We start from the raw sequence: 5543 nt of genomic DNA, 5'->3' as shown, positions 1-5543 counted from the left end.
GGTGCCAGGTTTGAGGCCCTGGTGACATAGCAGATGGCATTGAGTCCTGGGGCGGTGGTGGTGGTGCAGGCATTGCTGGCTAAGCACACCTGGACCTGGAGAGCCTGGCTGGTAGGCCTGTGTGTAGGGTTGCCATCCAAGTTGGTCTGGTCCTGCAACAGCCAGTGGAGCAGCAGGGCAATTGTGCTGAGTGTGTGGGGATGCTGGAAGGGCCTGTGTTGCCCTGAAGCAGATGGTAGAGGGCGGGCAGAACAGGGACATGGGGCAGTTGGTCTGACCCTGGAGCAGACTCATGGGGGGTTGGCACTAGAGGCACTGGCAGGAGTGCTAGAGGCATGGTGCGATCAGAGCAAGCAGGCCTGGAGCTTCAAAAAGAGTGTGGTGCCTGCAGGATGCAGTGCCTGTACACTGGCCCAAGTGGCCTGTCCTGGCCTTGGAACAGTGGGCATGTTATCAGGGCTGATAGTCAGAGGCGCAGAGTGCTAAGGGGTTGGCAGCTGAGCAGTCCCGACCAGTCCTGAGGAGTCTGATGGGTCAGCATCTGTTGGAGAGAGCAGGTTGCTGGCTGAGCCAGGCAGGTCTTCAGCAGCTGATGGGGCAGATGGACAGGCATGCTACAGGCATGTTTGGGGTTGACAGGATGGTGGCAGAGCCTTCCAAACCCTGGAGTATTTGACAAGCAGGCTGGGAGCATTGAAAGTGACCTCTGGGCTCATCTGACCTGGCATGCCAAGGCTGCTTGATTTGGTGGCTGTGTTTTGTGGCAGGTTATTCTGGCCAAGCCTGTCTGTTCCTGGAGTGGCAGACAGAGCCACCCGGAGTAGCCTGAGGGAGGCGTGACAGGCAGGCTAGAAGCACAGGATTTTCCTGCACAGAAGACCTGTGCCTGCTGCAAAAACCAAGGTGGGAATTCTAGAAGCACTGTGGGTCCAGAGAGTGAGCCTAGCCCTAAGGAGCAAGATGGAGGGCAGGAGTGGCAGGGTCTGTGGCAGAGCCAGCCTAGACCTGAAGCAGCAAACAGGGCAGCTGGTGGACTGCTTTGTGTGCGTGGGTGGTCTACAGAGTTGGCTTCGGCCTCAAGCAGTGAGCAGGGCTCGAGGGCCTGAGTGTTGGAGGCTTATGGACAGTTTTCCACCTGGCCTGGCCCTATAGCCACCAGCAGGTAGGCTGGGGGACACAGTGGGCACCACCTAAGCCGGCGTGGTCCCTAAGTGCCAAGCAGGATGTTCAGCAGGCATGCCTAATGAAAGGAGAGGCTGGCCTACCTTGCCTGGCCCTGGAGCAAGCAGAGGACGGTTGTGGACATGAAGGTTCTGGAGTAGTGTGTCAGAAGTCAGACTGAATCTCCAGTCCCTAGTAAAATTATCCTTTAAAATGTGAGAACAGGGTCCTCCCCTATTTCCATGTTCCTTCCTGTTCCCTTCCTCTGGGGAGGGAACACAGGGATAGAATCAGCATATTAATCATCCCTCACAGCTGTTGCCATATCAAACGCAGTGAGATGTGGGTCACACTAACCTCATCTCTGGGTTACGGCCAAAGTAACTGTGCTAAGATTTCAGCTTATCTTCAGGATGGTGTTGTGCGGTGCAAGCAAGATCATGCCAGACAAGTCTAGGGTGTATTAAGGAGTCTTTGTTAACCAAGTTTGGTGATAACAGGGCCTACTAGAAATTAACAAATGCCAAGTCCATGTGACAATCCAGTCTGAATGGAAACCCCAAGAGGCAGAAATGGTCATTACTCACAAATCTGTCTGTTACTCTGAAGACTTATGTCTCAGCTTCCCCATCAATATAAGTTATCCTAAGAGACATACAGCGAACAGCCTGAACAGGCTTACAAGGCTGTAGACATTCACATTTCCCTGCCTTTTTTGCCCACATTCCATTACTGCTAGGTCTCACCTCTCCTGGAACTTTGGAAAGTAGACAAGTTAGTAATACAATGCATCTTGGAATTAACATCTTTACAGTCATGTTCAAACAGTGAACGGAAAATGAGGAACACAGACATACAGAGGCCATGCACAGGGGCTACCTGTCCTCAGAGATTGTCTGCAGGAAGACATAGAGCAAGCAGGTTCTGGGAAGACTAAGAGTCAGAGTGTTGGAGCAACGGAAGCACATGACCAAAAGAGTGTGCCACACCCGGTCAGGAGCCTTTATTTGGGTTTGTGAGGGGAGTGGTTACAAAAAACCGCAGCCCTCTCAGGTTCCAGGTGATGATAGGTGAGTGTCCCAGGTGGGCAGAAGGGAAAGCCTAGATGGAGTGGGGCTGTGTCTTCCAAGCTGGTGATCCTGAACTGGCTGCCTACCCTAGCTACAAGAAGGAAGCCACAAGTCTGACCCTCTTTTTTCTGGGCTAGGTGGTAGACATTACTGCCCATTGTGGGTGACTCACGTGAAACCCTCCCCTCAACGGTGCATAAAAGACACTATTTCCACCATTTTCTTCAGGGCTTTCCTCCTTTGGAGCCTGTCCTGCCACTAGGACAGCAACTGTTCTCCTTCCTCTTATTAAATAAATCCTGCTTTGCAATCTAGAGTTGTCTGTATGAAAAGTGTGTCATGTGAGACAAGAAACAAGGTTGTTTCTGCAGTGTTTTGCTTCAAATTCCTTGCAGCTCTAACCCACCTTGTCCTGGGGCAGCAGCAAGTCCTCCTGGGCAGACAGGCTAGAGTTGAATGTTGGGGCTGCCCTTCTGGCCTGGGCCTGGAGCAGCTGGCAGGAGGGCTATTAATGTGGGAGAAGCCACTAGAAAGATAAATAAGGTGACAGGGTGGGCATGTTGTGGGGTGGGGGACTCAAGGCATGCAGGGTGGCTGGCAGAAGGGACCGAGCACTGAGGGAACAAGATCACTGTCTGAGCCCAACTGGCTCTCAGCAACAGATGGCAGACAGTGTGACAGTGCGCTTGAGCCAGAGGTGCACTGGCGCTGGCTCTACAAGCCTGGCCCTGGATGGGCAAGTGGGCAATGGAGGAAGCGTGTTAGAGGTGCAGCCTTCCCCCAGCACAATTTGGCCCTGAAGTAGACAGCTACAGTGCTGTGGGAGCAGGGACACTGGGCAGAATGACTTGATTCTGAAGTAGATGGTGGGAGGGCAGCAGGTATAGAGTGTACTGGCTTGTCTGGCCTGGCCCTGGAACAAGTGGTCAGTGGGCGACTTTGGTTCTTGGCTTGTTGTCTTGACCCCTTGTCCCTGGAGCACAACAGTGTGTGTGCCCGGCACACATGGGGGTACCAGCTAAGCCCTTTTGGCCCAGGAGTGGACAGCGGGCAGGGTGGAGTCCCTGTTTAAGCACACGTGGCCCTGGAGCGCCTGGCAGATGGGTTGCAGCTGATGGGGTTTGTCCTCAGCCTGGTTTTTCAGTGGTAATCAGGATGGCATGGCCCTGGAAGAGACATTGGATGGCGGGCAGTCTGGGGACTCACAGAGTGTGGTCTGAGTGAGCAGCTGGCACAGTGGGAGGACTGGGGTTGCGTGGCATGGTGTCTGATAGGGCGCAAGCAAAAGCCCAGAGAAGAGCCACGGGATGTGTGATGCTAGGTGAGCTTGGCTAACCCTGGAGCAAACAGTGGTTGGGGCTGCATGGCCTGTGAGCTAAGGGTGCTGTGCAGGATGCACTGGCCTAGGTGGCTTGGATGATGTGACCCTAAAGTGGATGGCGTGCTTGCGGAGGCCCATGAAACAACCTCTGAATAGGCCTAACCTTAGAACCTCAGGAGGAGGCTATGGAGGAGGAAGACCTAGATGGGTGTGAGGCACCAGCTGAGTCCACCTGAACCTGGAGTGACTTACAGACAAACCAGGAAGAGGGGGCTGGAGGATTGGTTGTTGGTGAAATGGGCAGCAGGCAGGCTGGGGGTACAGGGGACTCCGTCTGAAACAGCAGGTCATTTCAGCAGTGGTGTATGGGCTGCCTGAGCATGGCAAGTTCCTGGAGTGGCAGGTGGGAAAGCAGCCTGCTGGAGGCACTGGATGACTGGCAGTGCCTACCTGGTTCTGCTGCAGCAAGCAGAGAAGCCTGCTCTGTGTGTGTGTGTGTGTGTGTGTGTGTGTGTGTGTGTGTGTGTTGGTGGGTGGTGATGGATTGCAGGCAGAATTTGCCTGACCCTAGAGCAGTGGGCATAGTGGGAGGGTTAGAGGCACGGAGATCATCAACCTAGTCCTTGAAGCTCTGGAGCACTCAGCAGGCAGGCTAGGGGAGCGTGGGCTCCATGTACACTGGCCTGACCCCGGAGTGCCATCCTGATGGGCGCTAGAGGTTCAGGGTAAGCAGGCAGTGCTGACTGATTGTGCTTGCCTTCAAATCCACCTGAGGGGCAAGGGGACTGGGAGGACTGGAAGTTAGGGGTCTCCTTCCAAGTAGGCCTGTACCTGCATCAAGGGACAGGGCAGGAGTGCTAGAGCCATTGTAGGTGGGTGGAGGAATCTGCCCCTGGAATGCAGGCAGAGTATCATGCAGGAGGGCTGAGAGAGACTGGTTCCACCCTGGAGCAGTGGGCATAGTGATGGGAACCCAGGGCCAGTGGCCAGCCCAGCATAGCCGACCCAGGAGCAGCTGTGTGAATGAACAGGATCGTGGCCCAGCTCGCCCAGCTGTGGACCTGGCAGACATGTTATGGGTTCATAGTGGAAGCGGAAAAAGAGGTGCATGGCCAAGGCCGCTGGGCCCTGGAGTGCCAGTCATGTCCGCCGGGTTCACCTATTCTTCTGTAGGGGTGGCAGTGGCCAAGCCAACCTGGCCCTAGAGCAGCATGTGGGGAGTCAGTGTAGGCTGAGAAGCGGTGCTACGGACTTTGGCAAAACTGTCCTGGCCCAAGAGAGGTGCAGCAGTGGCTGTGAGCACTTGAGGTGCTGGCTAAGACTACCTGGCCGCGGGCCTTGGAGACGGGGGCAAGTGAAGCTCCTCACAGTGTTGCGGCTGTGGGGGGTGCCCCTGCCGGGTCGGACCCAATGCTGGGGGCTCACGCCAAAGACACTGTCACAAGGCAGTGAACGAGTCCTCGGCCTCCCCCAAGGCGGCCAGTGCACCATGTGGTGCCAGGCTCTGCCTGCTGGCCGCCCGGCCAGGGAGCTCTGGGGTATTGGTTGTCTGAATCGCTGCTTGGGTAGCTCCAGGTTGATCCCACTGTGCTTCTGGGATCTCAGTCAATCCTTAAAGTTCCCAATGGCGGTAACTCCTCCTTTGAAGAAATTGGTAACGGAACAGAATGTACTGGGTAGGACTGAGCAAACCTTAGCCTACAAGCAAAACTAGAAACCAGCATGGAGCACAGGTCATGCCGAGCCATGCTCTGGCACCTACTTGCCGGAGACCAGCTCCAGCTGACTGAGAGCTTGCAAAGGATGCGTGGATCGGCGAGACTGTAAGAGGAAAAGATAAGACACGGACCACTATGGCTTGATGCTCATAATGGACAACTCAGAAAAGCTGCCTTCTTTATTTATACACAAATCATCACAAGCTTTTGCACAATATCCACTTCTTTCATTTTTACATCATGATTAAGAGAATACAAAAAACAATCCTAAGA

The sequence above is a fragment of the Ochotona princeps genome, unplaced genomic scaffold (genome assembly GCF_030435755.1).
Source record: "Ochotona princeps isolate mOchPri1 unplaced genomic scaffold, mOchPri1.hap1 HAP1_SCAFFOLD_293, whole genome shotgun sequence".
NCBI classification, from domain to species: Eukaryota; Metazoa; Chordata; class Mammalia; order Lagomorpha; family Ochotonidae; genus Ochotona; species Ochotona princeps.
Note: the sequence above shows the minus strand (reverse complement) of the source record.